The sequence below is a fragment of the Phyllostomus hastatus genome, unplaced genomic scaffold (genome assembly GCF_019186645.2).
Source record: "Phyllostomus hastatus isolate PE091 unplaced genomic scaffold, TTU_PhHast_1.1 phas_contig_40, whole genome shotgun sequence".
Taxonomy (NCBI): domain Eukaryota; kingdom Metazoa; phylum Chordata; class Mammalia; order Chiroptera; family Phyllostomidae; genus Phyllostomus; species Phyllostomus hastatus.
This window is the reverse complement of record NW_025333872.1, coordinates 12,636,674-12,662,110: the sequence shown is the minus strand read 5'-3', so window position 1 is coordinate 12,662,110 and position 25,437 is coordinate 12,636,674. Positions and strand designations below refer to the sequence as shown.

General features: G+C 35.6%; 1 pseudogene; it reads right to left on the bottom strand.

The window, feature by feature from the left end:
- Positions 1–715: 715 nt before the first annotated feature.
- On the bottom strand, positions 716–24,699 carry LOC123821454 (annotated as a pseudogene).
- Positions 24,700–25,437: the final 738 nt, after the last annotated feature.

Here is a 25,437-nt window from a genome sequence, read left to right as displayed (position 1 = left end):
TTAAAAATGTAGATACAAATAACTATGAGCTTATTGACTTGACTATTCTAGAATATATATATTCCAGATCATTTCTAAATCTAATGTCAGTTCCAAAACTCTTCTTTTAACATTATAAAGTATAAAAAATAAACAAAAGCATATATTTTAAGATTGAGGTCACTAAAATCAGATTGGCCATGGAAAATGTCTATCCTTCCCATAAAACAGAGTAGAACGACATGCTGACTCAGTCTGCTAGGCTCCCTTCCCAATAGTAAAGTGAATCATTTTAAGAATTATCAAAACTACATTTAAGGAGGAAAACACAAAAGGAATGTAAAAAAAAAAACCTTTTCTCCCTAGAGTTTTCTAGATATCTGGCAAAGAAAAGAGGAAAAAACAGCCTGAATGCTAAATTCAGATTGGTCACATGAGATCAGCTGTCCACATTTGCAAAATACAATACCTGTCTCATCCCTACTGAATGTTGCCTAAAATGAAAATAGGGAACAATATAATTGCAGAACACTGCTTTAGAAAAACTCTTTCAGAGAGTCATATTTATTAAAAACATATTTTTTTACTTAGTATATTCCTGATTCATTTATGCCATTGCATGTGTTTATATTTTAAAGTGACAAGTATACTATTTGTATACATTATATTTCACAGAATCAATACATATATATGTACTTTGAGGCTGGCCTTTGGATTCCTGTTCTTCCTCTGACTCTCATGACAGTTTCCAGAATTTCAACAAACCCTCTGTTTGTAATGAACATGCAGTAGCAACAACAACATCTCTAAAATCCCTGAGGTGTGACTTAAAACAGTACTGCAGATTCCTTCTGGCATGGTGATTTGTACCATGTTGCCAACCCTTGCTTTTGATCCCACTGAAAGATTAGCCATATTGTACCAGAATGTCCCCAACTTCCCACAATGCTGGTATTAGCAAGGCCTGATGTCTATCTCTGCTGCCATCTGATTGGTTAAAATTATAGCTATACTGTGATTATTTGCGAGGCGGGTCATCACGGTCGTGACAAAAAGCAAAAGCAATACCATCCACTATCACTAATCAAACTTTGAGTGTTCTGAAAGGAAGTATGGAAAGAAATTAACTTGTGTCAGTACCTGTTTGCAGTCACAACAATGAAAATGACATTTGACAAAGAATATTTTCAAGGGTGAAATTCTTCAAAGACTTTGGGAGTGCCTCTCGCATATGTGTTCCTGCCATGAACAGAAGGTGCTAAAGGCAGGCAGCAGTGAGGTGTACCACTCTATCAACCATAAAATTTTGCTCTGTACTAACAAACACTGCTTAGCCTTCCACTCCTCCCAAACATTCTGGTCTCAGCACATCTGCTACTAACTGTATACTGATTCAATTGCATCAGCATATCTCGGTTAAATTCTCTTCTTTTAATTTACAGCATTTCTAAGACCTCCTCTTGAGACATACCAACCTCTTTGCTGAGCTCTGAGAGTTTCACCTTTAGGAATTCTTGAGAGATCTGGAAACCTGCAGATACCAGCTTTCACCTGTACCACCGAGGACAAGGGAAATGCACTAAATCTCACTGCATTTCAGAGCCAGATGCCTATGCACACAGTCACAACAGTGCTTGTTTAACTGTTGACTGAGTCATTTGAGAATGAGTTGCAGATCTAATGATGCTTCGCCTCTATTTCCGTATATCTCCTCACAGAACCAAGACATTATTATACGTAGTGTTATTATTATACATTGTGTTAGTTTTCATATCTCTTTAATCTCCTTTAATCTGATATAATTTCTCAGCCATTCTTTGTTTTTCCTGACACTGATATTTCTAAAGAATATCTAAAAATTATTTAAGAAGTTATTTTATAGTGTATTTATTGATTTCTATTGATTCTTCCTGATGAGTATCTGATATTTGATTCTTTAATTTTGGCCAAGAATACAACCTACAATGCTTTTTCTAAAGCATCTTATCAAGAGACACGTGATGTCAGTTTTCTCCATCATCAAGGATGTTATCACTAATCACTTGGCTAATGAGATGTCCTCCAGATTTCTCCTAGGTGAAATAACTTTAAAAAAATCTCTTTTGGAAACTCAGGATAAGTAAGGAAAAGTATAACTCAGGGTTTTCAGAAACATAACTTTTAGTAGAAGCAGCATTTCTTGATTATGAATTATCATACTAAGTATTAAACACTTAGGTTTAGGGTGGAAATAAGGGAAATTCATCACAATAAATCTAATGGTGTATGTGCCCAATTGCTCAATTTGAACATTTCCTAAAGCAGTTGGCTCCCTGACTCGTTAAAAGTTATATGCACAGCTTGTTTAGGCTAAGGGTCTTCATATGTTAGTCTGGAGTTTGCTTCTATTTGTTGCTTAAAACACAGGTATGACTTTTTCCTCTATAGTCCCCATGTGACTGACAGCTACTCCTAAAAGATGAGCACATATTTCTTCCTTAAGAATCTCTTTTCAAGGAGCTGCCACATCATTTTAATACAATTTAATCAGAACGGGGTTATCCGGGTTGACTTCATTATGCATTCACACATTCAATCACACCAACATCACTTTTCAAATACCATCTCTTACAAATGGATGCTGTTCACTTTCTCAACACTAAAGGCATGACATGTGATTTCCACCCATCACTGGAGACTTAATAAATCACCCAACATATTACAGTTTCACACCAAGTTAGCACCTTCATCAGGGAATGAAATTAGCGGAGCAAATCCTGGCTAATTGTGAAAAATGCTAATTACCCGCTCACCCTGTAAAATGAGGCATGAGTGATGTGTGCTGAGGCCTGCACAAAGTCACAAACACTTGGAAATGCAACATTTAAATAAAGCCGAAAACTGCTTATGCAGAGAAAAATGGAGACCAGACAGAGAGTAAAAGTATACAGCTGGTAAAGGAAATGAGAATCTGCAAGGATTTTTAAAATTTCGCTTTAGAACTCCAGCAAGACCAGTGGGGACTTGGGTGACTCCAAGAATTCACTGTGACACCTTTACTTCTATCTCCAGCACCGATACCCACCTTATGTCACTGTGGGAATAAGTCTTCACTTGTTAATAGCTGGTCACAGCTGGGACAGGAGGTAGCTGTGAAAGAAGTGACCCCAGTTCAGCTACTCTGGTGCCTGGATGTCCCCATCTGGGAAGACTGGCAGCAGTCAGCTCCCTGTGGGTGCTGGTCTCTACAGAGGGGCCAGGAGCTGAGCAGGTCACAGGATGTGAATCCTGAACAGGTGTTTCAGAAGCTTCCACCATCTCCTTGCTGCTCGGCCCAGACCCACAGGTGGGGGTGTGATGGAAGGATTTATTCCTGCCTCTGTCAGTCTGGTCCCCTTCTCTGGATGGGAGACTCTTTCTTTTCCCCAGAGGTGTCAGTTTGTCACCTTTCGCCAGGGTGAGGCTCCCATTAAGAGGAGAAGCATGTTCTTTCCTAATAATGCTGTTTAGGAGTGTGTGTGTGTGTGTGTGTGTGTGTTTAATGTGCAACATGTATTACCTTTCCCTACTCTTTCTAGCTCCTCTAAAGTGCTGAGCAGTCACGTGACTTCTATACTACCAAGCCCAAATTAAAAAAATCAAACAGTTCAATTTTTCAATTTGTTTTGTTAGGTCCCCCACACTAAATTTGTTATGAAAGACAATTATCACATTACATTTAATTAAAATGTTCCTGACTAATGACTTGTGCAAGCCACTAAAGCAATTATACCATTTATAATTGCAAAGGTAACCCAGAGAAAGACATTCTTTTGTGGTTAATTTGTATAATGATGCAAAGGTGATAAAATATTAAATCCCCAAAAAGGAATATGGAAATTCTCCAGAAGATAGATTTGTGACACAATTTAAACCATCAACATAACAAAAAGGAAAAGAGAAAGAAAAAAGAGAAAAGTAAAAAAAAGAGAAAAGAAAAAGAACAAATCATATCCCCAACTTCTAAATTATCTTCCAAACAATTAAAAGAATGAATTAATAAGAAAAGTGTGTTCATAACATTTCCATAAAATAAAATTCTTCTCTTTTTAGATTTTTCTTTTCACTTATTATAAATAACAAATTCATTAGTGATGACCACTCACTTCATTCCATGACTATTGCTCCCAGAATGGTTTACATGTTCTGATATATTATATATTAAGATTGATTGCTTGATTACAAATTTCAAGCCTGAACTTCTCCTCAGCAGAAAAAGAACATAACAGAACATACTTTCCACATAAAAAAATTGCACATAGGAAATAACCTTATCCATCATTTTGTATAAGATAATGATTTAGGCCACTTAAGAATATAGAAATAAAAATTGCAGCATTCTCTTTCACCTGTTTTTTTCTCTGTCAACAATCTGTTCCCCTAAAAGTAAAAATAAAAACTTAAAATTATAATTCCTTTCAAATAAAGAAAAGGCTTTCTGTACCTACCTCAACATTTAAAACACATGCCACACGAACTCTCCATTCCAGGGAAACTGAACTTCCTGTCTAAAACGTTCTGTGTTTTACAAACTATGTTTTTCTATCAATGTTTTCACTGTGCTAAGAGCATCCTCTTTCCAAATATTCCACTTATTGAAATCTTATTCCACTAAACCTGAATCGTGAAGCAGATTCTGATTCTCCTATGGCACCAACCACTATTTATTAAGGCAATTTTAATTTACTCTGAACTCCAAGGGAATTTGTTATGTTTACATTTTAATTCACATTTTAGTTGTTTTTATGTGTCACCATCTCCTTTTAATGATTCTCAACTTAGAAGCTTACACTCTATCAAGATTTACCATAATGGCTCACAAATATTGGGTACTCAAAAGCTGTAGAATAAATACACCTCTGTGCCCTGTGAATTAGTGAGATTAATCTTATCCCAAAGAATCTTTCAGATAGCCTTATGGAAATGTAATGTACCTATTGATTATAGAAAGAAACCAAGTCGCAATGACAGAACTTAAGAGAATAAGAATCACAAAGTCATGGATTTCAGTTTGAGAATACAGTTTGATCATCTGTTGTTGACATCATTTTGTAAGTGGGAAAACAAAGTTTAAAGAAAGAAGAAAGATTACACAGGTGGTAAGTAGCACTTCCAGGGCTTGAACTTAAGTCTTTACATTTAATTCAGAATTTATTGGATTACTTTCAAATTAAAAATTATATATTATTTCCAAATATGAGAAATGACGGAGAAAAAAAGCATAAGGTAAAAATCAGTGGTCATGGAACTCTGATTTTCAGTGGGAGTATTTGTTGCCATGTTGTGCACCCACCACACACACATACACACACACACACGGGCCAAAAAGACAGCCCCCGCCCCTCTGTAGAGATACATCAAGACCATTGGAATTCAGTGTAAGTGGCAGGTTCTTTCTTAATGAATCTAGAGATATTGTCAGTTTCTGGGTACTGTTTAAATGGGAATTTTCATTCTGAGACGGCTTTTTCTTTGTTTTGTCTTTTTATTTGTTTGTTTGTTTTTTTAATACAAACTCCAGGGATCTTGCCAACCACATTTTGTTCTCAATCCCTGTCTGGCAAGGTCAGGGTAAAGCTTGATCTATCATTTGTCATTTATCATCAAATGATGACATCATCATTGAATGATGGATCATTCAATGGTCAATCATCATTCAAGGTCCACCTGGAGTGAAGCTCCCTTTTCTCTAGTGGCAGTTTCATCTACAGGAGATAGAGGTATCAAGCTGTCAATTCCTCAGCCAAATTTGGCCAAAGGTAAATAAATGTAAATAAACACAGGTATTCAACTACTTTAAAAAACCATTTCTTTCTCCTATGCTTTACTTCCTGCTATGCTTTACAAGTTTTCAGTCACCTATGTACTAAACTCATTGATGAGCTCTAAAAAATAATGATTTTTGAAACTTACTCTTACAGTACATGATAAAAATTAATAACATTTGGACTCCCAGGGCTTCACACAGCACCTCAGTCACCTAAAGATATAGGAGGAAAAACCAATGCATTTCTTCTATATATAAGAGGTCTGTCCAGAAAGTAGGCAGCCATTTAATATAAAAAATAGATATTTATTGGAGAAGCTGCAAGATACAAGAAATATTATACGTAGGACAATGATGCCTTGGTCCCCTTCAAAGTAGGGACCTTGGGACTTACAAAGTTCTCCCAATCACCATCAGCTGCTCTGTCATATTTTCCTGAATCTCATCAATGGTCCAAAACCTCTTTTCTTTCAAAGGTGATTTTAGTTTGGGGAAAAGCCAGAAGTCACAATGTGTTGTTCTGGACTGTAGTGGGGCTGAGCCACCTGGGTGATTTGATATTTCACCAAAACATTCAGCACTACACATGATGAAACTGCCAATCACCATTTGCCCATAGCTCCTGAATCATCTGAATAGTTTCCACAGAGGAATGTACAAGCTTAATGCAAAATTTGATGCAGATTTTTTAGCTCTACTTGTTCAGTCATTTTGAAAGTGATGACCACACAGCTCACTCAATAGCATCTGCCACCCACACTGATGTCATTGTTCAAGCATGCACATTCCAGTTTCCTCTCCTTGGCTGCCATGTTACATCAATGCTGTACAAACCATTCTCATTATATTAACAATGACTGGACTACTACTGGACAGACCTCATATATCTTTCCACCTGGAATATGGCCAGAAATACAAGAAACACATATTTTATAAGCCTACTTTTCCTTAAAAGAAGAAAAAATATCCTAACAATTTAAGTATTAAGGATTTAAATGGACTGAGATTCTGCATCAGGCAATGCTAATGATGCTAGTCCATTGACTACTTTTGATCTTCAGTGTTCTTGAACTTAAGATCAGCAATTACATATGACAATTCTGCATGTGAAACTTCCTTCAGAATCAGCACATGTTTCTTATTCCTCATGTACCTTTTGGCCTACTCTCCTAAGCTCATGTCAGCACATTATACTTCTCCCTTCCTTTATTTTGAATGTTTCTCCTATTCTTTTATAGGTAATTGGGTATTATAGGAAAATAATTAATTTAGCCTTATAAAGATGAACATGATGGTTTTCATATTTTTATAGTCTTTAGTCATCTACTCAAAAGGTATCTAAAGCTAAAGCCAGATATTTTCAAATTGGAAAAAATATATAAATCTTTTTATAGAATCTCTTGCATAGTTGGAAGTCAGCTATTCTTGTGCTAAATTATTTATCACTGTGAGTAGTCAATTTCTTGATATCAGGCCTCACTATCTAACGGGTCTCATATAAGTCTATTTTTTCCTTATTCTTTAAAGTATGTGTGTGTGTATGTATATATATATATATATACATATTTGGGTTGATAATGCAATTGCTAATTGTTACAATGAAACTTGGCCTTTGGGGTCTTAATGTTGATATTTACATTTCACATCTATTTAAAAAGTCATCTTCAGTGTCCAGCTACATTTTAATGAATTAATATTTGTAGAAAGTAAACATATGAGCCAACAACATCACTTAATAGTAAAATATATTGTTAAATAAATAAATTTCTACTGGCAACTTATTAATAGAGAACTACATTTATATCCTATAGTATATATGAAGTGAAGATACATACAAAGATATACAAGAAATATTTAAATATTTACATGTCATAGCTATCTTAAAGATTGTACATGTATTTTCTTATAAAGCATCACAGCAATTCATGAGTTAGGCAATACTATCCCTGTTTACAGATGAAGAAACTGGAGAGAAGCTAAAGATCTTGCCAGTGGTCAGTTAGGTTATATTATAGGTAGAGGCAAGATTAGAACTCTAATAGCCTGATTCCAAACCCCATGTCCCGTATGCAATAGTGTATATATTTCTGATCCCAAGTTTATTACTTGACAAGCTCAGGTGACCTCCACAGCTTCTGGATGGGTTCTGCCAACAGACACAGAAACTAAGGTTTCCAAAATAAGTGCAAGCTTGCTTTATTGGAAGTCAATTACTGACTAAACAAATGCAAGGACTTTTAAAGCTCAGGGGGCACAGAGATAAGACATAAGGATATGTATAAATAATACAAGACCAGATAGTCTATGTGACATGTACTTAGAAAATGCTAAAAGAGTTCTCTGAAAATGTCATCAACCATTTTACTTAAACTCGTTATGTCAGAGATTCATGAAGTTGAATTTTGGACAGGTAGTAACTGAAAAATGATATGGTTGGCAGGGAGCAGGGTGAGGGTGTCATGAATCATGAGTCCCAAAAGTGAAATAATAAATAATGAGCACTTATAGTGTGTTTTCATGAAAGATCTATTTATCAGGCTGAATTGTAAAATCCTTATCAATGAAGATACCTACTTTGTGTCCTTCAAAGTATCTCCAGAACACAGGGAGTTTTCAATCTTTGTTAATATGTGATTAAGCTCATTAGACTAGCAGAACACTTAACATATTTCATCTAGAAAATATTTTATTTTTAAATTCAATACTTTTAATACTCTTTAAAATTAATTTTACAAAACTGCACTGTGGGCACACAGTTTTGCCAGTTCTTCCTTTCAGTATGCTGAACACTCTCCTCAGTAACCCAAAGGGCTGGTTCATGCATTAATTTATATCATACTTCTACAGAAAGTAGAGCTGCTATCATGTACAAATATAGATATATAGTTTTTACCCTGCTTGAGACATATTAGAAGGTCTGTGATATTGCAATAATACAGAAATTACTTTGTTGTAAGAAAAATAATTTTCAGAAACTTATTTTTTTAAAGATTTTATTTCTTTACTTTTAGATAGAGAGGAAGGGAGGGAAAAAGAGGAGAGAAACAGCAATGTGCAAGAGATACATTGATTGGTTGCCTCTCCCACGCCCCCAACTGCTGACTCAATCCACAACCTTGGCATGTGCCCCTTTGGGGAATCAAACCAGCAACCATTTGATTCACAGGACAATGTTCAACCCATTGAGCCACACTAGTGAAGGCCAGAAACATTAATACCATGATTTGTGTTCCCTGTAATAGAGTTTTATTTTGTTGTTAATATGTAAGCAAACAAATAATATTATCTAATCCACAATCTTAATAAGGAAAACAAATTGCAAAACATAACCTCATAATAGATACAAATTAAATCATGTGAAAATTAATAATATCAATTACATTCAGTAATAATTTTATAATTAATTGATTACTGAATAATTATTTATGATGTTCTTGTTGTTGAATTCCTCTCTTGAGGGGATGTTGTCAATTCTAATACAACAGATTGGGTCAGATTTAGTTGGTGCCTTAATTATTCTTCACTTACATGCTTGGGATAGTTATTTTATCTTCATTGGCTACTTGCATAAATCCCAAAGTTAACTGACCTTACATTTGTTCTGGGTAGCTAAGGAAATAACTTAGTGGTAGAACTGGAAATCGAATTTTGGGAATTAGGTAAAAGGTTGAATCTCTTCTTAAATCCCCATTAATTTTATTCACTATTAGAAAGAATACTAGCCGTAGAAGGAAGATAAAGCAGTATATCTACTATTTTTAACTGTAGGCTTCAGCCAGCCTCTGATCCCCTTCTACCTCTCACAGACTAAGAATGTTTTGTATTTGGTTCCTAGAAGATACTAAAAGGCTGCTTCAAACAAACCTACTTGTGATTTCTTGTTCTGACAAGGACCAGAACAACAGAAGTGGTGTCCACCTCATCATCAATATCACTGTCAGGGAAGGAAGAGTGCCAGCGCTGAGCAGTCTGCTCAGGCCTCTCTTGGCACCAGCAAGCGCGGTGCTGACAGCTTCTTGGCTCACTGAACATTTCCAACATACCACACAAGCCATACCCTGAGGGCCTAAATGGGCTGCACCTACGTTTGTCTTGTTACTTAGCATTAAGTAGAGTCATGTATGCATAAAATGATTTAACAAATGTTCTACAACCATTTAAGCTATTGCAATGCTTTCTTTAATGTAAAAATAGGACTTCAATGGACATCTGAGAGATGACTTTTTTCCTAGAAATATTCTCTAAATGGAATAGTAGTGGCCCAGTTAGGTAATAACAATAGAAGGTCAGAGTTGGGTAGAAGGCTAAAATTTATGGATATTTCAAGTAGATGACAGGTGGGATTCTTAGGTATTAAAGATTCTAAGTGTGTGGGCATTAGACTAGACTGTGACTTAAATGCTTGAGATATATGATGCTCTTTTTTCCTCCTGTCTCAGTTCCCCTCAGGGCAACTCATACTAATTTAGGCTAGGTTTAGGGTTAGTCTGGACTAGGGGGAAGATACATCATTGACTCATGAAACTTGATGTCTAATTTTAATGCTTTAATTTTTGCTACCAGGCAAATTCAAGGCTTTATTGAGGGTCATTCCAATCAGAGATCAGTTAGTAGGTAATAATAACCCCATGAAATCCCAGGCTCTTTTGTGAAAAAAAATCACCTCCATCTCTATAATCTTCAAGTTGCTGAAGACTTCTGCAAATGAGGGATCTGTATTTGAATGACTGTATTTTCTTATTTCTGAGATTACTAATGTGTTCTTTTTACATATCCAACAGTTCTTGATACATATCCAACTGTTTTTGTTTCATAGCCTTCTGTTTATTTCTAGAATGTTAGTCATATTTTTGAGAAGCATATTCAGTTTTATTTTAATTTCTTCTTAGATTACACTTTTATTTATGTTATCTCAGTTGTGATCTCTTATTGGGATCCATCTATTAAATTATTTTTTCTTATGGCAGCCTTATCTGGAGAAGGAATTCCTTGGCTAATTTATTGTTTTCTCTCCATGAATCCTCCTCTTTCATTTGCTTCGCACCCCAGGGTTCTCAAATGAGAACCAGCTCTTATATTTCTGTTTCTGTGTTGTTGTCTTAAGAAAATATAACTAGTCCATTACCAGAGGCAGTATGTCATTTTGTTCAGTGATGGGATTTTCACGGTCCTTCCTTGACCCTCCAGAGATACTATTCATTACAGGGCACTGATCTTGTCCAGGGTCAAAGCCATTTCCAGCTTTCATGGCTGACTTTTTCCATGGCTCACTTCTTCTACTTCTGTGACTTTCTAAATAAAATTTTTTAAAATATTTGAATCTTTCTTTTTTGCCAGAACTCAGGTACTGAGGTTGCTGAACCAAGGTCCAGTTGCTGATAACATTCTGGCACTGTTCTTGCTGCCAAGAGTAAAAATCAATTTTTTTGGTTTATTCAATTTAAAATCGCAAGAACCAAAATAGGAATAATAGTTTTTTCTCCACTGGAAAGAATCCATTTCTTTCCAGAATTCATGTATCAATCTTATTAATGTTAATAAAACTAACAGGAGTCCAAATTTCACTGTTGCCAGACTCAAAATTGTGCATGCCAGTTTTTTAATGAGAATATGACAATATGTGTAAAAATTAATTTGAACCATTCCTTGACTTAGATAAGTATTTTGAAGCATCTATTTTGCATAGAGCATAGATAAGTTTTAAGTGAAACACAAACTAAGCCATTCTTTTTTCTATAGCAACCACCTGTTATTTTTGTCTATACAACAAACTTTTCTGTTACCACAAAACTATACCAGAGGAATTTTCTGTCTCATAGAGCACCCACACTTGGTATATCAAGTTTCAATGTGTAAGGGCTCAATTGATAGTTAGTAAATTAAATCATTAAAATTAATTCTTATAATATTTAAAATAGATAACAAACATAATAAATAATTTAAGAGTGTAAGAAAGAGACTATAACTTTAAGCAAATGAGAATGCTATAAAATGCTATAGAATGCTTACATTATATTGGATCTAAAAAAATAATTTTCTGTCTCATAGAGAACACAAGAAGTTGTTTTCCACATATAAGCTAGTAGAGAGAATGTGTCCAGCATTCAATAAATACTTAGTGAATTTAAGTGACTAGCATTCTGAGATATTCCATTTGGGAGATTCTCAGCCATCAGGTCCTCACTTCTTCCCTCTTCTGTCTCTCCTTCAAAGCATGTGTTCTGCCCTTAATAATGTCTTTGGAATATGTAGATAAAGACATGGACTTTGTTTTTTTTGTTTTGATCACATAGCATCTGCCATCACTGCACATGTCCTTCCCAGACTGCCTGTGACAGAAAATGTCACAGAGATTTTATATGTCAATATTTCTCCTAGTTGCTCCCAGTTTTATCCTTTCCCTTATCTATTTATTCAAAAATAAAACACATTTTTATAAAAGGATTGTGTTGAAATTTCAAACCCTATCTTTCTTAGACGTCTGCTCTTTTCTTCTAAATATCAAGATTTACATATTGCTAAAAACAACATTCAGCTAAGTAAACTTGAAAATCTAACTCGCCTTATTAAATGACTCATGAATAGTGCAGTAGTCCACCCAGTAGCTATTGTAAGGGCACTTTGAGGGTTTGTACAAAATGGACCTCTTTTAAAGGAAGAAGGATGGGGCAAGGAAGTTATTTGCAAAGGAAAAGAAAGAAATACTTTCAAGCCAGCAAATCTTTCTGGGGTTAAGGAACCAGCAAAGTTTTTATCATGTAGATTGCTTCTTCTTCCTATGGGGGATGGATAGGCCCCATATGACAGATTACCTCATTGGTGTTCACCAGGATATTCAAGACTGGTTGATTAAGATTACATTTCTGGAGAAGTTGAAATTGCAGTTATGTTAGGTATTAAATGTAGGTTTTATAATGTAGGCTTCTAGCATAAGAGATGTCACTGAGGCCTGGGAATTTGATTAACAATATCCACATTCAGTTTTACTTTATTACTTTCATTGTCCCAAATATTTACATATCAGAAGGCTAGTTCCCATTTAACTTGAAGGGTGAAGTTGGGATGGCAAAAAATCAAAGAGACCTTTGAGGTGGCAGTAGCTTTTTGTTGGCTACTGAAGTCTCACTGTTTTAAGGCGATGTTTCAAAGGAGATAGTGGAGGACCCAACAGTCTGATTGAATTCATTTCATTACAAAATTACATATTTTATAATTACTCATCTTATTCAAACAGCACTCATAATAAGTACTTTCTATCCCCACACTCTTACTAATTTATCGTCCTGCTATTTCTTTCTTTTTAGTTGCCATGCTGAAAGAAATTAGTTAAAATTGCATGAAATGTATTATTACAGTAACCAAATTTAGAATACTTTGTTGGGAAATAATGTAACTTGGTGAATACACTGATAGTAAAAACATAAATCAAAGAATAACAAGAGTTTTCTGTAAAATTAGATTCACAAAATGATGTCAAAAGTTGGTGCTCACATTTTCAGTCTGGGCACTCTTAATCACCAGCATCCCTACTTAGAGATGCAATATTTTAAGTGTTACGGTGTTTTATAAACTTACTTTTAAATAAAACAATCTTATCAGATAAAAGAATTTTAACGTGCTTGCAGTGAACGGAATTAACTATGCATCTCCAATGTCATCTATTTGGGTTTCATGTCAAACCCTAATTTATTCTCTGAAAGCATGGCTCTTTGACTTCCATCAAAATGATGTCTAGACTGAAAAGTGTATGTAATATTGTGAAAAAACTGTCCATAAGGTAATATGGATTTCATGCACTAAAAGATCATGAGCAGAAACTATAAAACACTGGATTACAATCCTACCTCAGTAATTTCATAGCTACGTGACCTCTTTCATAACTACTTAACCTCTTTCTTTTTTCAAGCAGGTTCACTGTGGGGTTGTTCTAAGAGCTAGAGTTAAAGTAGCTAGGTGGATATCTAGCAGTCAAGATACAAAATGATAAATTATGCCATATTCATCATTACAAAAATTACTCTAGAAGTATATGCAATTTTTCTATCCCTTCAAAGTTCAGGCACTGAGATATTCTGAAGATATACTTTGTTCACAAAGCATTTTGCAAAACTGTTACATATTCAAGACTGCAGAATAAAGTCTTGATTTTCACACTAAATGTAAAATAATGGGTTTCTCCATCTTATGAGCTAAATTCAGACATGGTAAACATATTATCTGAGTTACATATAATGAAGAGTCAAAAACATGTTAAAAAGTTTGTGACTAAGAAAATCCCTCTGAACACACGGAGAAAGCTCAGTTGATTACCACAAAAATAAAAGAAGCCCCTTAAGTGTTATTTGAAGCTTTCTTCAAAATAAATCTGCAATGTCATTTTTGGACAGTCAACTCAATAAACATGAATAGATTAAGAACAAATTGATGGATTTTTTAAAATGGTGAACTGAATTCATTTCGCATACATAGAAAAGTCTCTTATTTCAGAAAAGGTATTTTACAATTAGTTCCTCTAAAGTAAGTGGGCTTTTAATAACCACATTTATACATCTACAAGCAGAAAATAAGTGGAAGCAGCTCAAGGTTAACTGGTCGTGACAGTAGCACAGATCATCTAGGCATAACAGAACTGCACAGCATTGTGAGTTTAATGTCATTCTGTTTAGCATAAACACCTTTACCAAGTCAGATGTCAGCTCTCTGTCTGTACATTCTCTGAAGAGGCAGTCTACCCACAACACAGGTGTCAGATATAACCTACTATTTTGGTTATTTACTTTTAGAATTAGATATAGTCATTGGTTTAAGAAGACAGCAGAAACTTTGACTGTTAGTGTGTTAGTGAGGTAAAGAAATTTTAGGGGGATATTTTTGCCTGAGTTAAGTTACCATACCTTGACTTTTACAATGCAAAGGACGGCCAAGTCCATTTGGGAATACGACCTGCCACTGTGTCACCACCTCACATCTGCCAGATCCTGACAACAACCCACTTTGGGGCTAATATCCTGACAAACAGCACTCTCTTGTGATTTATGTTGGACATATCTGCAAATATTTATGAACACTGACCGAAAATAAGTTATTCTTATAGGATTTTTTAGAATTAAAATGATTTCCTTAGTTATGATTATTACATACTGATTTAAAGAAACAAAGCAGGAAAATTTGTGGGCAAAATAGTTACATCGTATTGATCACATGTAAAATATTAAACATAATTTTATACTGTGCTCTTAAAAATCTAAAGAAAAGAAAAGATCACAATTACAACACTGATAAGCACCAAGAGGAAAATTTTCTCTGGAGTGACTGTGTTATATAAAAAGTTTATAGCTAACATTATAGATAAAAAGTGACTGCTTTGCTATTCTTCACTTAGACCCTATAATTTTTTAAAAATGGACATTGTGGTGGAATTTTGCTAATTATGAGTTATAATATGATCAAAAGATGGTTTTTAAAGATAAAAGAAGTCATAAAATTTTCCCCTCTAATTTGCTCAGTTCAATTATGCAGGTTTTAAGACCAGGAATATAAAATCTCACTATGTTATGTGAAAAGCAGAGTAATTTACAACTAACTGTAAAAATAAAGACATATAAATGTCAGAATTACTTTTTTAAAAAATCTGTTATTTGAGGACCATTTAGAAAGTGAGAATTGTATAAAAACTAAAATAGATTGTATATAGCTTAAAGTTTCTGAAAATTAAGTTGTTTCCCCCTCAACTTAGATAATTGATATTATATTCATACTTGAGACAAAGTTAAGGTATACATCATGATAATCCTTTCTTGAAATCAAAGCATGAGTATGTTCATTGTGTATTATGAATAACAACAATGCTCGCCAAATATGCCAGCTGCTTCCTCATACTTCTCTGCCCCCCAAAGTTAGTGGGCATACAGACATCCGCAAACATTCAACATGGTGCGAGTTATTTCTTGGCCTAAGAATATAACCTAATAAGCAATACTCTAACTCTATTTTCCAAAGCCACAGTGATTCAAGAGTTCACATGTTACAGGTGAGGAGTTTAAATATTGCCTTAGTCACTTTACATTTGTGTTTCATTTAACATCTATCCTCAGCTATCCTATGGAATAGTGTTGTAAGTGTTTTATAAATTAGGAAATTGAGGATAGAATATTTTGATTTGATGTCACTGGTATGATGGACATAGCGATTGATTATATGTCTTGCAATCAAACAGAAAAACATTCAAGTCCTGTCTTTGCCACTTAATTCTTATGTGATCTTGGCCAAGTTAACTAATATCTTACAATGTCAGATACCTTCAGCTGAAAACTGAGTATTATTATAGCACCTCCCTATAGGACTGTCGGGGATTAAGTGACATACTACATGCTAAGCCCTTAATGTCTTATAAATACTCAATATAGAGTGCTGTTTTTCTTATATTGTTAAAAGCCCACAGGCTGTTGGACATTTTTCATCTTTCACTTCCTGTTTGACATCTTTTTATCTTTCACAATTGGGTCAGGACACAGGAAAAATCAGTTTTAAGATGAGAAGTTTTCTTATTTCAGAGAATCAAATATAATTAAATTTTCCAGCATGGCAAAAGATATAAATCCTTACATGAATTACATGAATAGCATTCTTTCCTTGGTTGTTGTTGTTCTCCTTTTTTTTAAAAATGTGAACAATACATTTTACTATTCTTGTCTAAAAATAAAACATTGCAGAATTATAGATTATGGATCCAATAGTAAATTTTTTTAGAAAATATTTGTTTTTTATCCCTTTGTCAATTTTAAAAGAGCACACGTTAAGGAAGGAAGATGGAGGTGTGATAGGAGTTCCATTATTAAGATTCCTTTGTTAAGATGTCAGGGAGCCCTTGAATAATATTTGTACCTAAGAATAAGAGATATGATAAAGGTAATCTTTCTAAAATGACTAAGACTGCCAGTTGCCTAAGTATATCTTTTAATTTTCTCAAAAATAAAGTTCAAATTTTTTTTAGCAATGAGTATTTTTTTAATTGTTCTTGAAATTGAAATCTCCTACATCTTATTAAATTTAATTTTAAATCTCAGCTCTAGGAATTACCTATCTATCATTTATCTAGCTATCTTCTATCTACCCCTCAGAGACCTAGCTTTCTTCTCACCCCAGATAATTAGCAACCCCAGAGGAAGCAGAAAACAGTAGTCCAGACTTGACTAATGGTCATAATGTCTGGACCTCAGCTGGCTAAAGATAACATCTTCATCCATGTGAGAGATATATGGTCAGGCAGCCTCCAGTAAGCACCCCAATCAGGGATCAAACTCATAACCCAGGTATGTGCCCTGACGAAACCACAACCTTCTAGTATATAGGACGACACTCCAACCAACTGAACCACCAGGCCACAGCAGAGACCATCTTGACTTAAGTTATGTTTTAGCTCCTGAGCCCTAAGGTAGAACAAACTACTAGATACTTTCTTATGAGCAAACTTCAGAACTGTGTTCAAGACCTGAAAAATGATTTATTACCCTTACATCACATCTAACCAATCAGCTCCCAACATGACTCTGAACACCCGAACTGCTTGTGTCTTATAATTTGCCCAATATAACCTGTAACCTTCACTCCATCAGGGAGTCAGCGCTTTAGAGCATTAGCTGTGGTATTGGCCTCCATGTTGGCCAATTCAATATTAAACTGTTTTTCTTTCTATACCACAAACTCTTGCTCATGCATTTCTTTGGGCCAGTGTGTACAGGCAGAGACTAAAAAAAAATTGGGGTCCTAGTGACAATTCTGTTGATGTTTCAGGCCCACTCCCCATCTTATTCTAGTTAGAGTAAATCAAGCTATATTCAATTTCCTGTATGATCCATATTTACCTATCTTCCTAGTCATTATAGTTGCATCTTAGTGTTAGTGTTTTCCAGAGTGGGAATGTAATCCAAATAAGAATAGATCATTTTCAGGGATAAGTAAAGAAGTTGTTCAGAAAGTAAACCTGAATAGTCTGTAGAGAGAAGTCCAGCAGAGACAAGCAGACCCAAGACCTGGAGAAAGAGCATTTGAGTTTCTGGATCTAGCCTTACATGAAGTCAAAAGTATCCCATCTGAATTACCACATACAGATGACAAATACATAGTTTTTTTTATTTGCAACAGTACTTATTCACAGACTTTCATTTTTCTAATTTTTTCCCAAATGTCCTTAACTGGGGAACTCTGAATTTAGTGTGCATAAGACTACCGGAAGAAACCTGTTAGTTACAGATTTAGGGTTGTAGTCTTAGAATTTATCAGTTAACCATTTTAGAAAAGAACCCTGGGATATATATTTTTAGCCAATATCTCATGTGTTTCTTATACATATGAAGGTATTCATACCTTAAGGAAAACTAATTAGAAAGATTAATAGATTATATAATTTAATAATGCTTGAAAAACATCAACCATAATGCTGGATGCAAATATTAGGTCTCTTTTTATCCCTGTAAGTATATGTTCAGTTAGTATTATTTATTTTACTCAGTCAGATTACTGAAAATACAAAATCAATGACTGTATTTTTATAGAGGAATACTTCTAACCAATACTTCTGGCTGTCTTTACCTAACACTCAATACCAGTGCACCCTAACAAATGATCATTGAAATTAATGACTTCATTTTGTACCAGGCTCAGGGCAGCTGTTCCAGAATCTTTGAATGTGAACTTCTACTTCTCACTGCTGAGGGCTGCCGTGGCCTATGCCATTGCACCACCTGCTCAGCAATCACTCCCAGCAGCTGCTCTTCTTGCTTTGGCACCCTCCTGCTGGCTATCTCTGCATCCCATCTGTACTTCTCCTTGGCACTGCTAAAATTGCAGCACATTTCACTCTCTGCTCCCAAACAGAGGAATTCCTCAGTCATTTCTCCTTTCAGATTTAGAAAAGCCCTTTGTGGAACATCTATAGAACTGACTTTAAAAATCCCTTTTGTCTCACATTTGAACATTTCATACTATTAATGAGTTCTTAAATTTGAGGTGGATTGGGTCTTGTTTGCCACAGCAGAAATACAGAGCTTCACAAATGCAATTTTAATGATACTTGGTGTTCAGATAATAATACTCCTTAATAATAATGATTAAAACAAAATAATTTTATTTTATGTATTTATTTTTAATATCAGTGGTAGTATCTGTTTTCACAAACACTGCCATTATTGAAACATAACATTATAGATTTATTTCAGGATTTTCAATTGTTCTTCCCAAAGGAGACAAACCAAATACTTAAAATAAGTCACTAACAATTTGTTTCTAAGTTACCCTTTTCTGAAAGTTAAAGCCCATATTTTCATTTAAGTTGTAGATTTTAAGATCTCGAACTACTACTACTATTGCTGCATAATCTGTATAGGACAACCTCTCCACTTCTCAGGACTGATGGAAGCCGATAGGAGAGAGGCCACTGGGGAAGTACAAGGGAGTATGCCTTACAAATACCTCCAGCTTGATGAGTTAACCACTCTGACTATAGGTCCAGAGGGAATGATTCACTTTCCCACAAACTATTCAGAAACTGGGAAGCTCACCTTCTCATCCAACTGTGTTTTGTACCAATAATGTAAAAAGCTCATAGGTTACTCAGTGAGACTTAAAATTTTTGTTTCATTTTGCATTTCTTAAATTGTTTAAAATTTCCTAATTTCTGTCCCTCTTTCTTTTCCCCAATTTTCTAAGTGACCTGCATCTAAGAGACCTGTTGTCTTCTCAAATAAATGTGACACAATATCTGACCTGGAATATAAAAGATGAAAAGGAACTGATGAGGTGTAAGAACTGATGAGTTAAAGAAACAGTAATGGATGCAGGGTAAGAGAAAAATTGCACCTAATACTTGCAATTAGGAAGGAAAACTGTATTCAAGACTATTGCACTAAGGGTCAAGACTAGACTATATTGCAAGAGGGAAAACAGAATGAACTCAACTCTCAAAAGAAAAGGCAGAAGGATTTTAAAGGCTGGCATGAGTTAAATGAAAAGTACTGGAGAATCCAGGAGGTAGGTTGGTCAGTGTGAGTAGCCCATCTGTGTTAACTAATTATCGCTTCCTGAAATTAAGATCCTACCCTCCCACAGCATCTGGGAGGCTGAGACTCTATTTTTCTTAATGGTTACAGTACAAAGGATAGTTCCAAAGTCCTTAAAAAAGACATTCCTGGCTTATAGGAGGTCCACATCTCAAGGAGGCAGAGAAAGAATTTATAACCGCAAGTTTTCTAAAGTAAATGTTCTAATGAAAGTGAGGAACGGGACCTGTAGTCAGGAATACCAGTCAACTCATTAATATGCTTATGATTTATGTTCTTTTCTTTGTATGTATTCTACTCCATTAAAAATAATAATGGGTTATGCCTCTGCTTTTTATAAGGTTTCCAGGTAGGCAAATCTTGTTTGATTTAGCATATATTGGACATTGAAATGAGGAGAGAAGATTGTCCTCCTTATGATTTGTAACTTTTCAGACACAAATTGCACTACAAAATAACAAGTAAATTTACAATATACAATACATACACACATTATGTTTAAAAGAAATTTTAAATAAAACAGGCTCACAAAAATTAACACTGCAGAAATCCACAACAAAAATAAAAAGTCCCATACCAATCATACTAAGATTTATGGACAGAATAATAATACTAGATGACATTTTCAAAAATATGTTTTGCATTTTGACAGGGCTATTTTAATATACTGATCTTCAAATAGATGCATCAACTTTCCCTCTCTAAAAACACATACAATCCAAATACCTGCACTGGAAAGGCTACAGTGACATGTTTGCTTTGTGTGAGAGCAGACATGAGCACAGTTATGAGAGCACAAAGATGGGTACAGGGTTACCCAACAAAGAACTGGGACAGACAAGGAGGCTTCCTTCAGCAGAGAACCTTAACCATTAACCTAATCTAAATATGCAACAGCAAGTCTGAGTTGCTTTTCTGACCATAAAATATGCTAAATACTTCTGTGGCTTGTTTTTCTCTACATCTCATTAGTGTAGGCACATCTAACACAATCAGTAATATTGAGCTGAGTTACCAATATCCCAGATTATTTCATGGGACTCACTCTTCTGTGCAAAAGGCCTTTCTGATCTGCTGATGTTATTAAGTCCATTGTATGCTCTTGGTGACCAATTTACAAATTAACTAGAAATATCATCTTCACTAAAAATATGTAAGAAAAAAATGGTATTTTCATTTTTGTTTCACTTTATTTTTTTTAAATCATACCAAGTGCTAGAGGATAGCATTTGAATACCTAGACTCTGAAGCTTAAGGGCCTGGATTCCAGTTCTGCCACTTCCTAACTCTGAGATTTTTTAATTTAAACTATTTCTTAGAGCCACAACCTATTCATCTGTAAAATTGAAGCAATAATAGCTCCTACTACCCAGGAATATAGTCATCTTTCTAAATGGATTAAGAAAGATTTATAAATAAATTAAGGATTTTCTCCTCTCATATCAGCAGAGAAAAATGTTCCATTGCAGATCAGAGGGCGGGCAATAAGCTTAATTCAGAATTGTTGGTAAAACTAAATTGTTCACCTTGCAAGAGGCTGAGGCAGCCTTCCAGATGTCCTCCGCAAATATGTTGCTCTTTAAAAAAGATATTTGCTTAATATATACCATACTCTGGCAGATATAGGATGATTCTAATTATTCATATAACCAGATTACTAGGAATTAGTGATCTTACTATTGATTTTGATTACTGATTGAGGTTTTTGTCCAGGCTATGATGATGGAAATGATTTCAAAGTGGTATCATGCAAAAACAGTCTTTTTGCTTGTGGTCTGAATTTAAAATGGCCCCCATATTTATCCAAGGCTGCGACTCTCCGTCTATATTGTCAATAAGCATCCTACTCTGGAGAGAGTAACTTGTGAGACTATTTAAATCCAATAACAGATGGTTCACTTATGCTCATTTGGCATATCTGTCTCAGAAAGAAGCACTAGACACAGTCAGAGGGTCCTGGGTTCACATCTTGAAAACAGGACTGTCATGGTTTTGTCTTAAGTAATTCTTTGAAGACCAAAAGGCAAGAGGTGAGTTAAAAAAGGGCTCAGATTTTACTTGAAGTACAAAAAAACTACAAGTGTTTTTCCTAACATTTATATTCAAAATCAAATGTCTTTACTACTTTCAGGCTGTCATTTATGGTTTGAATTTTCTGAGAGAACACTTCTTTCAGTAGTTATTGAAAAGTGAACATGGCAATTCTCGATAATGTTAGAGCTAAAAACATTGTATAGTTCCCTAAGGCAAGTCCTGATGTCCAATGCTATAAATAATTAAAAAAAATGAACTCAATTGATTTCAGATAACTAGAAACACTCAGAAGAATTGCAAAATTTAGAAATTGATTTGAAGTAGAAAACAACACTCTTTATTACTCAAGAACAGAAAATAGGTTTCACAAGGAACTGAAGTTGAGAAATTAAAACACATATATATTTGCATAATTATGTGTATCAATAGGTTTTCTTGACTTTGAGATTGAGTTTGGGCAAGGTCAGGTGTACCAAGGTCAGGTGTATTTTATTCCCTCATCTCCCTTTGCAACATCCCTCTGCAGCATTTGCATGAACTACCTAGGTTCCTATAACCAAGGCTCCTTCCCACACAACTCTTTCATGTTCCAGCTTCTACTAACTCCCTTCCTCTCATCTATTCAGAATGGGTGTGGTAAATTTACTTACCATTACTGGTTACTACATTGTCCACTGTGACTTCTTTTTTTTAAAGATTTTATTTGTTTTCAGAGAGAGGAGAAGGGAAGGAGAAAGAAAGGGAGAGAAACATCAATGTGTGGTTGCTTCTCACACACCCGCTACTGGGGAGCTGACCGGCAACCAGGCATGTGCCCTGACTGGGAATCGAACTGGTGACCCTTTGGTTCACAGGTGGGCACGCAATCCACAGAGCCACATCAGCCAGGTCCCTTTTGCACTTAAGTTTTAGGCATGATGTTTAAGCATCTTCACTTCTGAGAAAGAAAGGGCAGATAGTTTTTGTATTTTAAGCTTCCTATGATGTCTTCCTGAAAACTGAAGAGAAATTACAAGTCTTTTTATCAGCTGGATTTAGGAAAAACTGGATATAGAGTTAAAATGGAATTGGGGTTAAGGGTTTATGATAGTGACCTTCAAGGAGGCTTCAGTAATCCTTACCTCTTGTTATCAACATCCTGGTGTGACCTCCTTAACATAATCACGGCTAGTCTCTATGATCAACAGAATACCATAGTGTGTGACCTCCCAATCTTTGTCATAGAAGGTACTACAGTTCTAGTGCTCTTGGATCACTTTTGGGGAGTAAATAACTGCCCTGTTGTAAGAATATTCAAGCATCCTGTTGGAGAAGCTAATTAAGAGAGCAACAAAAGGGTCCCAACAAACAAAGAGAACCAATTTGCAAGTCATGAGAATGAGTCATATTTGGAAGCAGTTAAGCCACCAGAGAGATAAAGATCATTGCATTTGGTTGCAATCAATCACAGACTCTAGGCCAAAACTGCTTAGTCAAGCCATTTCAGATTCCTGATTCACAGAAATTGTGAAATGTCATATTTATTGTTTTAAGCCAGTAAGCTTTGGTATAATTTGTTTCAAGAACTAAAGACTAAAACAAATGAAATACAAGAATGTGTACTGACTTCCTTTTCAGATTATGGAAGAGAGGAGGAGGAGAATATGCCACCCCAAAATGTATCACTTTAGCATGTGGGTTGTTTTGAACAGAAGGTAATTAAGACCCAGCAGACTCAGAAAGAGCTTTCTTTGTGCTTCTCCATTAGCTACCTAAAAAAATTAGGGAGAACCTGTACCTGGAAGGGGACTAACACCAGAAATCACTTTTTATATCAGAAAGGCTTGTCTGCATGGCAGGGGAAACTTCACTTTACCAAATAGCTCCTGTGCGCTCCTCCTGTGAGTTATCTTCCTCCCCTTTGAAGCCCCAGTACCCCAGTACCTTTCTCCTTTGCCCAGGATGTTATGTGGATTAGAGCCTTCTGTGCCTGACCACCTGTGAATCTCCTATTTTTATGGGGCTCCCATAGGTAGGAAATTTATTTTTCTCCTGTGAGTCTGTCTTATGTCAATTTAATTATTAAGCCAACAAAAGAACCTAGAGCGCATAAGGGAAAAACTATAAATTGTAGGATAAGAGGAGAAAAATGTTCAAAGCGCTATGATATTCAGGTTTTTTAGAATTCTGATTCAAAGCATTACTTTGACTTTATTCTGTATGTGATAAATGTTTGAATTTCATAGGGTCTAGAGAATTTTTAGGTGGGTGGGCCCAAGTTGCCAGGCAAGTTTAGAGTTGTTGAGACCTTAAAGCATAGAGCTTTGCAGCATAAATACAACTTTTCTGAGTGGTGTACTTGTTACAGAATGGACCCATTTGGGAGACTAGGTACTGTTACCAAAATGACCCCCTCCCCCAGCATCTTTCTGTACTATGGCCATCCACCAGGTGTTAGGAATTGTGGCTCTCAATGCCAGAGTTTGGTAAAAAGGAAAGGAGGTATTTACTCAAAAGTTATACAGATTTAGAGTAAGGATGGAATGTCACCATTAAATTTCATAGTCCCTTTAAAACACCCACCAACACACACGGTCCTGCCCTCCCCCTTTGCCCAGTCAGGCCATTCTGAGAACGTGCTGATCAGAACTACCATCCTCTAGAAGAAAAAGAACAGATGTCCACAGCTCACTTCTCCTGGTTCTCCCAGTAATCCCTGCTCTCCTGGGAAGGTCTCCCACAGCTCTCAGCACCATCAGCTGTGTGGCCTCGATCTCCAGTTTTTAATCCAAAACCATGTGGCACCTCTTTAGAGCCCACCAAAGAGAGTTCTTTCACCCCTTTTCTTCCAGCATGGTCTTGCATTGTCTCCCGTCCCTCATGGTGGCCCGACTTTTAGTTTAAATCCTAGTCTGGCACCTTCTCTGAACCTCATTTCAGAGTCCTTTCACAATTGGCTACACCTGCTAGCATGCCTGTATTCTCTGCCTTTCTTGGCTGCCATAGTTAGTCTGGGCAGTAGTGGCCCTGTGGCATGGCCAAACCATCTCCAAGCTCTTGCACAGGTGCTGTAACCAGGGGAGCTTCCTCCTAGTGCATCATGGGTAAAAGTCATGCCTATCTCCCTAGTTAGCCTGCTACTGATATGCAAAATAACTATTTTTGCATATGGGTATGAAGCTGGCCTGCTGTTGACATGCAAAATAACTCTCAATGGCCCTGCTTTAGGTCTCCCATCCCCCAGCCAGGCTTGTGGGGGGCTCTCAGCCTATACCCCAGTACATAAAGAGGCAATCAGCCTCAAATGGACTGATTTGGCAACAGTTACTAGTTTGAATCTTGCCCTCAATATACTATAGCCATAATGTATACAACTGTTCTTGTACATGTATCATTTTCAAATTATATTTAGCACATAGATGCTGTATCTTTTCCTTTAGTTTGTTTATTATATATTTGTGTTCTAAAATGTTTGGTAGCCAACCCCTAGTTAAATAATTGATTTTCGTAAGTATTTGTTATTGGCAATGTTGGCTCTTAGTTCTTGAGTTCAGCAAAGGAACAATTTAGAGCTAAGAACTCCAATGCGAGAGGAATTTATTT